The sequence below is a fragment of the Alligator mississippiensis genome, chromosome 14 (assembly GCF_030867095.1).
Source record: "Alligator mississippiensis isolate rAllMis1 chromosome 14, rAllMis1, whole genome shotgun sequence".
NCBI lineage: Eukaryota > Metazoa > Chordata > Crocodylia > Alligatoridae > Alligator > Alligator mississippiensis.
In genome coordinates, this window is record NC_081837.1 from 11118197 (window position 1) to 11128592 (window position 10396).

The 10396-nt window shown below is 43.4% G+C and overlaps 1 protein-coding gene across 1 annotated transcript in view; it reads right to left on the bottom strand.

The window, feature by feature from the left end:
• GALNT17 (polypeptide N-acetylgalactosaminyltransferase 17) overlaps positions 1 to 10192 on the bottom strand; it is a 362022-nt gene extending 351830 nt beyond the window's left edge. The window contains exon 1 of the mRNA XM_019493493.2: positions 10065 to 10192. The gene's annotated coding sequence lies outside the window, so the exon portion shown is untranslated. The remainder of the gene's footprint in view (positions 1 to 10064) is intronic.
• Between the last annotated feature and the right edge of the window lie 204 nt (positions 10193 to 10396).

Here is a 10396-nt window from a genome sequence, read left to right on the forward strand (position 1 = left end):
CAAAGGACTCGGAGAGGCGCCCACACAAGAATTTTCTTTGGAACTGGAAAATATCCTTAAATCCTTCCCATGCCAGCTTCAGGAAAAACTGCTTTCACTTCTGGCAGGCTGGCCGGTGGGCTCACTGGCAGCCCGAACTGTTAGCTTGAGCCCAAAGGGCTTGGGCTGCATTAGTGATGGCAGTTTTTCCTTCCCCACCAAACAGGGTAAGGCAGTCCCACCCTGGCCCAGGGGCAAGGTGAAAGAGAGGACCTGAAAGGGAACTAACCCCTCAGGCTTCCTCATTGGTCCATTCCTAATCTGGGGACGGAGCCTCCAGAAAGAATAAAAAGCTTGCGTGCCCAGCACATGGGAACTTTCAACGAGGGACGACAAAGACGAGGGCTGTAGAAGAGCTGGTTGAGCTGACCAGGAAGGGTGGACAGGTTGCCCCAGAAGCGCCTCGAAGATGCCTCCAGTGGGGAAGAAGCAGCAGGCAACTGCATCCCAGCTGCTATGGAAAGAGCGCAGTGACAGTGCACAGGTCGGTGCATGGAGAATCCGGAGGGTGGATGGGGCTTGGCGGCTGCACAAAGCAGTGCAGGTCCCCAACCCTGCATGAAATAGGAGTCCAGCCCCTTCAGTGCACAGACCGATACATGGGGCTGGTAGAGAGTTGAAGGGGTCACAAAGCTGCACGAGGCAGCTCGGGTCCCCATCCCTGCATGAGGCAGAGGTTCAGTCCCTTCAGTGCACAAAGCGGTGGACAGGGTAGTGGAGAGCTGAAGGGACCATATGGTTGCATGAGGCAGCATGGGTCCCGAACCCTGCATGAGGCAGGAATCCAGACCCTTCAGTGCACAGAGCGGTGCATGGGGACAGTGGAGAGCTGAAGAGACCTCGGTGGCTGCAAAAGGCAGCACCGGTGCCCTACTCTGCATGAGGCACAGGGCTGGCGAGGGTCTGGGAGTGGACAGGACCTTGGCGGCTGCACGAGGCAGTGCAGGTCCCCATCCCTGCATGGGGCAGGAGCCCCTTCAGTGCACAGAGCAGTGCATGGGGCTTGGTGAGCTGAAGGGATCGCCATGGCTGCATGAGGCAGCGCAGGTCTCCATCCCTGCATGGGGAAGGAGCCCCATTCAGTGCACTGGGCTTGGAGGACTGATGGGACACCATGGCTGCATGAGGCAGTGTGGGTCCCCCACCCTGCACAAGGCAGGAGCCATCAGTGCACAGGGCTGGAGAGGGCTGACAGGCCTTGATGGCTGCATGAGGCAGCTCAGCCCTTACTGCCACAAGCGGTGACCAGACAGGTCAACACCCTGTGTGGGAGCACGCTGGGAGTCACGAGTTACCTGGAATGGGGATTCCCACAGGGGAGCAGTGCTACTGCGGGCAATCAAGGGGAAGCCCCTAACAGGAGGGAATGATTTGCCCTTGGGACCAGAGGGAAGTCTAGGGCCCCTGTTTGTTAAGGGTGGTTTCAGGGTTATGGGCCCTTCCTAGTTGAGTGACCTGGTAGAGGGTAATGATGTTTTATCAGGTAACAGGGTCCTTTCCCGGGTTGTCATTTCTTCTTTGGGCACAGCAGCTGTGCCATTGTTGTGTTCTGCTTTCTCATATCGTTAGGATTCTTGTTGTAACCCTGCATCCTTATTATTGTATTGGGAGAGGATTACAAGCTGTTTTATATCTGAATTTATTGTATGGGTTATCTGTATGTTTGTGACACTTCTGATGTAACCTGATTGTGTATATTCAATTATTGTCCCATCACTGCCAGCTATTCCTGTTGTTGATTTGTTAATTAACCTGTGTTTTATAACATTAAGTGCTCCTTTGCCTGCTGCCTAGAGGTCCCACTGCAGACTAATCAGAAGGCCACGGAGGCTAGGCCTGAGCCCGAGTTCAAAGTTGAAAAGAGCTATTGCCTGTGTAAACCTATATTTGCAAATAACATCTGTACATGCATATATATGTATATAAGGTCACAGTTATAAGTTTTATATTATTTTGTATTCATTAAACTTGTACATAGTTAAATATCACTGGGTGTCGTGGGTTTCTGCTCTGTAGGGAAAGGATGTGAGCTGACCTCAGTTAAGTAGCCACATTCCCCATAGCATACACACACCACCATTCAACTGGTGATGGGGTACCTTCCGCATATCACCTGGGTTACACACTCATCCTCAATTCCCCCACCCCAGAAACTTTCTATATGCTCCCAAAGATCCACAAACAAAGCAACCCCAGCAGACTCATCATATCCAACTGTGATATCCTCACTGAAGAGCTATCAGGATTCATAAAAAATATCATGAAGCCACTTGTCACTCAAAGCGCAAAGTTCCTACAAGACACCGCAGACTTCCTAAACAGAATCCAGAAACTCTGCCACATCCCCAAGAAGGCCAGACTTGAAAACATGGATATTACAAGCTTATACACTAACATCCCACACCAAGAAGGCACAGCTACTTACCTGAAATACCTTTAGGAACATGGACTAGACTCAGATTTGCAGCACATTGCACAAATCATCCTCTTCCATTACAACTTCACTTTCAACAATTATCACTTTCTCCAAACCACAGGCACAGCTATGAGCACAGAGATGGCCCCCCAATATGCCGTCGTGTTCATGAGCCACCTGGAGGAAAAATATCTAGAAAACTGCACCAAACCTGCACTGCACCTGCATTACATAGATGATATTTGGACTGAACACCTGGACTCACTTATCGACTTCTACCACATGTTTAACGACCACCATCCCTCATTTAAAAACTCTCTCTGAAACCTCCTACACATCCAGGATGGCATCCTATAAAACCAGGATATACAGAAAACCCACATGCCTTTATACCCACGTCCACAAGAGCAGTAATCATCCCAAGCACACCAAAAAAGCTACTATCTACAACCAGGCCCTCAGAGCTCAAGGAATAACACCTGCAATACCCACCTCACCAACCTAAAGTGTGCCTTTATACAACAAGGATGCTCCAGTAGAGAAACAGGCCACACATTTGAAAGAGCTCCAAATAGCCTGCAGCAACCTGCTACAATACAAAAAGAAAACTCCCTGCGACCACACCTCCCTTGTGGTCACCTACTACCCCACATTGGAGCCAACCAGAAGAATCACCAAACTATTACAACCCATGCAGGACAAAGATCAGGTCTTGAGAGAGATTCCCACCACTCCTGACTTTCAAACAGCCCCCAACCTTGCCAAACTCATTACCAGAAAAACTCCACTGACCAACAGACACCAGGTGAAACACAGCCTTGCCTTGGCAAAAAATGCTTAATCTGTCAGCACATTTCTACTCCCACCACTATCAACACTTGCCATAAAGAAACCATCAGAATCCATGGTTCCTATACATGCCTGTCCCAAGATGTGATATACTTGATTCAATGTACCAAATGCCCTCGTGGCAACTATGTGGATGAAACTAAATAGCAACTACACAAGAGAATGAACACAGAGAAAAAATATAAAGGACTGAGACACACACACGTGCACCCCATGAGGAGCACGTTTCTCACAGAACAACCGCGCTGTCTCTGACCTTACTATCCCTGTGCTCAAGGGAAATCTACTTAAACACCTATAAAAGGCAAACTGGGGAACAAAAATTCATCAACTGGTGGACAGTAGGAATCAAGGGGATGAAACATTGATATTAGATTTATGGATCATTATAATGTATCCAATTCTTGAATATTTTCCAAACAAGGAACGTAAGACTGACTCCCCCCCTCACCCCACCCCATTCCCCTTTTGATAGTCCTTAATCTCCCAGCACTGTTTCTTTAGTTTTGCTACTTGTGTCTGCAACACCTAAGAAATTCTTTCTGCCCCTTCCCTACACTGTGCTTAACTTTCTATGTCTAGTTTCCTATAATCAGAGGAAAAATGTCTTACATTTTAAAGCTTGTCCAACTTTATCCCAAATACACAGTTGGTACCCAAAAAAAGATGTCACCCTAAAAATCCTTTCCTTTCCACTGAGAAGGCATGCAACACATACTTGTATGATTTGCAAGCTCACTAACATATATAAGCTAGTAAGATCCTTCGTGACCTCAGACAAATAGGATGGAAGTGAAAATCTTACAAAAGTTCTGGGAAACAGGGGGAACTGACAGTAAAGATTTAAGCTGCACACTTCATTTATGGCAACTTTTGGCTTTACAACCATCATGAGAAATCCTAATGAGCTCAGAGCTCTTGATGCTGTGATCTGCCAACGCAATTGAGTTTCTCTCAATTCTTGTCTGTAGGACTGTCACAAACCACCTTTCATTTATAAGTACAGACCCACTTAAATCACGGTTTTGCGTGATTTCCATGATCACTGCAAAAAAAAAAAAAAAAAAGTATTTCCTGCGATTTTGTACAGAATCGCCCAAAAATAAGTAAAATCTTTCCGGAATACAAAGAAAGCATGGCAATCCCTGCAGCCATAGAGCACGTGGTTTGAGAGAATGCTACTGAGAGGCTGAGCTAGTGACAGACGTAGTGAAGGTGCCAGTCAGGAAGGCGAAAGGGTTTCGGTGCCGTCTTTTAAGAAGCCAGATGCAATGCTGCAGCGGTGCAGTATTCTGAAGACAAGCCAATGGCCCCTCTCAGCCAATCAGCAACAATGGGCAGGGCTGCTAGGGCCCCTTGGCCAATCAGTGGCAGAGGGGGCGGGGGCTCGCCATAAGACAACCGCAAAAATCAGCGCCATGAGCAACCCACAAAAATCCCTCCAGCTCGCTGGGATTTAGGTAGGCCCCTAATTATAAGTGCAAGTCACCTCTCTTTGATCTTGCCGAAACACATACAGTGCATACCCACTTGGCTATAGATTTAATGAAAAAATCCTACAGCACATATTTTGCTCCTGGGAAGAAGATGAGAGAACAGATGAGAGGCATTTGTCATATTGCTTAATCCACTACAGGAAGCAATGAGTGAGACGACAACCCCCCCCCCCCCCGCATAATGAAATAAATAGTATTCACGTCATTTTCTTTATGACAATTTGACTTCATCTGCCCCATTGTACTGTTCTGAGTGGATGCTGGAAGAGGCGGCTGGTATTGAGCCTTTTGGGTTGCATGGCCAAATGTTTTGTTTCAGAAGAGATAATTTAATATTAATAAATTGACTACTGTAAATAGCACAAGCTAGCCGCGAATGTTGAGGAGAAGCAACAGGAAAGTGGAGCATATGTGCCTATGCTCTGCATCCCTGCTTTGCCTTTATATTTCTTTATTTTGAAAGAACACAGTATGTTCTGGTACAGAGCCACACTAGGACTCAAACATTAGTCACCGTAAAGTCAAAGTGATTCCTTAATCAAGATGTATTGTTCTTATTGGAAAAAGGTGTTTACCAAGTCACCTCCCAATGACCACGATGGATTTCTTTTTGCAGTACTGGATTTCAATTAAAGAGCTCCTTATAGTTGTGAGCAAGGGTATGAAGTGGCTGTTTTAGGCATTTGTTGGAACTGCCTGCCTGAAAATGTCAGGCTCTGGACCCTATGGCCCTGAAGGTTACTTTTTAGTCCTATATTCCTAGTTATTGCCATTGTTACCCTACATTTAAGAAGTGACCAGTGATGCTGAGTAATTATCTGGAGAGTACCATGCACAGGTCCCATTTTCCAATAGCACTGAATAGTAACACCTGAAAAAAATGAAGTACTTTTACATGCACCTCAGCATGGGCACTTAAAGGCATTCAAAAATCTGCATTCAATTCTGAAAAATCCTGGATCATGGTTTTACCACAAATCATTTTTCTTCTACTCCCCAAAAAAATCACAAAGATTTGTCTTTTAAAAGGGGAAGAGGCAAGACAGGGAAGTGGAAATAACATATATGAAGTTTTATCTTGTTCAAGATACATTTAGAAATCCATTAAATGCATATCTTTAGGCTTATTTTCTAGTTTTCTATATAAAGAACATTTGGGGCAGGAAATAATTTATATCACCTAGTATTAAAATATAGCATCATGCTGAGGTTCAATACATTAGTGCCAATTGCTCACTAAATACCCTGACAGTCTAGAAATTAAACCAATTAAAATTCTAGAGTAACTCCTCTATTTTACCATCATGAGGAAGTTGGTATGTTAAGTGGGTATTAATTTAATGAGCAAATATCAAGTTTCTGGTTCATACATAGAGACTCTCTTTCCTGTTCAAATGCAAATTTGTCAGACCAAAGAATAAGTTAAGAGGAAAAAGATGTATATTCTTATACGTGTAATGTAAGGATTATAGGTAAATCAGAAAGCTTAAGCTGCTGAAGTAAAAATAAATAGTTTCTTAGTGCAACTCCAGATGCTAGACTCATCAAGACCAGTGTGTGAACTTTAGTTGCATAGCACAGTGCACACATGACCATCTCCCCTACCACTCCAGGATGGTCTTAAGTGAGATGGGGCAAAAACTGGCATGTTTCTGCCCAGGGAAAGGGAACAGATTTGTAGATAAGAGCATTCTGGGTAAAAGAGGGATGGGAAACAGCTGAATGGGGACAGGAGTTCAATGCAGGACAGAGGGGCAGAATTTGTATTCTGAGGCTGAGCTGGGGTGATGGAGAGCTGCAGTGAAAGGCAGACTGCGAGTGCCTGTTTGCACTCTTCTCCAACCCTTTAAAATAGTTTCACGTTGCAAAAAAATGAGTAACACACAGCATAATAGGTTTCCACACCTATTTTCTTTTCTCAGTTTCCTTGAGATCAAAGATGCTCAATTTACTAACAAGTAGATGTGGTTTCCCGTTCCTGCATGGTCCCTAGTCACTAGCTCTGTGCTCTCATGCTGGAATTAAGTCAAGCTGCCTTCTTTTTGGCTCATATAACAATGAAACTACTGCAGAGCAGGGCTTCACTATCCTCTTGGCATTTCTGAGCCAGCTGCTGCTGCTATTAACTGTGTTTTACGGGTTTTTTTAGGGGAAGGTGGGGATGGGTAAAAGGGTTACAAATCTTAAACTGCTCATGGGAAATATTCACTTTAGACATTTTCCTGTTGGGAAATTCCAGTTCTCCCTGAAGCTTTATTTTAATTAAGGTAGTTTGGGAAGAACTACTTTCTTCCTTCCTTTCAAAAAAAAAAAAAAAAGGGGGGGGGGGAGGAAAGCTTACTATTTATAAATGAAAAATTACAGGAGAGGGGACTCTTTTTTTTTTTTTTTGGTTTGTTTAGGGGAGGTTTTTTTTCAGGTTGTCAAAACTGACATTCTTTTATCAAAAATAATGTTTGACAATCTTCATTCTCTTTCAGATAAAGTGTTTTTGTGCAAAAAAAATCTATATTCTTGGCATCATTTGGCAATATGACACTAGTCAGAGAAGCAGAAATTATTACTTCTCACTGGGAAGTTAATCTTATTTATGTATTTGCTTGTTTATTTAATTTATAAGCCATCCTTCCCAACAAAGGCTCAGTCCAGCTTACAACAAGAGTAAAATCAGCTATAACATGAGAGTATGAACAAGGTTTTTCCATGTTGGTTGATATGAACATATACTCTTCTCCTCCAGCACTTGTATTTGTGTACCCTCTTCCCCCAGGTGCAAATCTACATGTAATACTACATTCCTGCTGACGATTTAACATTATGAGGAAAAGATTATGTCTGTCCATCTCTGATAGATAATAAAAGTTCCTCAGCACTTTTATTTGCAGTTTCTCAGCCATTCCAGTAGTAATTTCACGACAGTCCCCAGGATTGTGTCTGGAGGTTTAAACTGTTATGGTGAGGTCACTCTCATTGGCTAACTAGTAATAATAGCATGAACACATCCAATGCATATTTTGCAGGAAATTTCCCAGGAATCTTTTCAAGACCCTCTAACGTGGCACTGAGAACACAGTAAGGATTATAGTGGATGACTGAACAACTTACTATTTCCATTTGTCTGTACTGTCTAACTAAGGCTAGTAAACAGCATCCCCTATTATGCTGCTTCCTTAACCTGCTATTCCCTTCTCAAATGGCATTCAAAAAGAAGTATACAGACACAGACCATACCATTGCCTAGCAGAACCCAATCCCTGAACAGTAATCTGGTAGCCTTTCAAGTCTTCTGAAAGATTTGGGTGGTGACTTGAGCACTTGCAATTATTTTTAACATTTGAGATTCTGGTAAAAGCTGTCTGTTCACAGACTCCTTCCTCTGGAAAGAAGACAAACCAAAGTAAAAAGAGGTTGCGTTAATCCTGAAGAGCTGGACACAGGACCACAAAACACAAAGGTGCAGTGTGCCACCAACACATGCAGACTGCTTCTGAAGCCCTTTCAAGTACTCCACATAGATATAAGCACAGCTTCAAGAACGCAGTCCTCATTGTGCCTCTGCGCGATTGGATTTGTCATGCGCAAAAGTGTGCGCGACTGTTTTGGTTAGGAAGATCCTGTCTATTGTTTCAAATGCAGAACACTTGGCAAAATGTTGAAAAAGGTCTTGTCCTACATACAACTGGACATAAGCTAATCATAGAGTGTCTTACAAAGGCAGCTGCGGTTTCTCCATTTTATAGATGGGGAATCCTAAATTCATAGAAATGGAATTACTTACCCAGGACTAACAGAGCAAGGAACAGAAACCAGGTCAGCAGACTCTTAGTCGGGTGCACCAAACAGTAGGACACACCACTTGTCCAAAGCTTAAGTTCTTCGACAACCAAATCAGGGACATTTATAAAACAAACGTGTTTTTTTCCCATTACTAGTGGTTTGCCTGATAAAAAACACACACTGCTGCTTTATTACACTAGCAGAAAGAGAACTGGAATATTTAACACACTTTCTTAGTCCTATTACAACTTTTGGTAAGATAAAAGGCAAAAAGAATAGAAGCAAAAAAGTGAAATGGGAAGAAAAAAAAAAAGTATAGATAAACTGGAAGGAGGGAAGGAATGAAGAGAGCTGCTGTCTTAAAGTTGACAGGCTTGTCCCGTACGTGAGGTAATAGAGCTAATCAACATGCTTCCACCTGAAAAAATTTCACCAGAAAGTGCTGGTTCTGCAAACCTGACATTTCATCTTTGTCACAGTTTGATAGCAATTTATCAAAAGGTAACATTTCAATAATATGAAACATGAAATTATTTTCTGAAAATATTAAAAAATATGCAGAAAATATTCAGAAGTGATATGGTTTTCTGAAAAATAATCAGAGTTTTCAATTTTTCATTCCAATTTGGGAATCTAGTAATTCCCTCTGGGAAGGAAATTCCATGTTTGTCCAGTCCTTGGATCCATGCATTTATTCTTGGACCTGATCTATGGAAAGTGTGACCAGATACCATAGCAAGGGTCAGTCCATCAGTGCCTTCAAATAGTATCCCTTTACACAAAAGCTGAAGAACTCATAAGAGAGATCTATCTCTTAGAAAAGTCTGTTTTCCTTTGATGAATGAGTGATCCACTTCCCCTAGCTCTCCACATTGCCAGCAAACGATCAGGACCACATGAAGTGGAGAGACTTTGAACTTAAAATCTAGTCGGTCTCTACCAGGAGCAACTACCTGAAGTCTCACCCAGGCAAAGCCATGCCTGTTCAACTTTTCATCTTCTCATACAGCAGAGAGAAACCATGAAAAGAGAAAGACACACTTCTTTGCATGAAATTCCTCACATAAACCTCACCTTCCAGAGGACTTTCAAGATCAGATGGGTCAACTTCCAAGAAAGCACTCAGCTTGGACAACAGAGAATCTCAGTTTGCAAAGTTGAATTTCTTATTATCATTAGCTGGAAATGACAAACCATATTTCACACACTATTTTAGAAGAGCATTGGGGAGCCTGAAAACTGTGGAATGAATAAATTCTAGTACAGCCAGCAACTATATAAAACTTCCCCCACAGATAAACTGCCATTTAAAAATTATCCTGACAATATCAAAGTAATGGAGAGGGGACCACACCAATACCTGAACTCTCATCAGCCACGTGGGAAGAGGGTAGAACTGGGAGTTGCAGAAGTAGGGGTCAGAAGCCACAAATCAGGAGTGAAATGCCAAGGTAGGGCCAGGAGCCAGAAATCAGAAACCTAATTACCAAATCTGAAGAATGAGCCACAGTGCAAAGTCCAAGAGCAAGCCAAAGCAGGGTCAGGAACCACAAAAGCTAGAGATGTTGCTAGGACCAGAGCTCCTCAGAGACCGAAGACAAGCATATTGTGCAACAAGGCTCAAAGGCTGGAGGAGTTCTTGAAAAGCGGCTCCAGGATCAATCACAGCGAAGGGACTGGGGGTCACCTGGCCTTGATTACTGTAACTGGGTCAGCTGCACTTAACAAGGGCTGCAGGGCAGGAGCCTACTTGAGCTTTACAGAACTGACCCAGACTGCAGTAAAGGAAAGGAGTCTTACAGATCTGGTCAGTCAACAG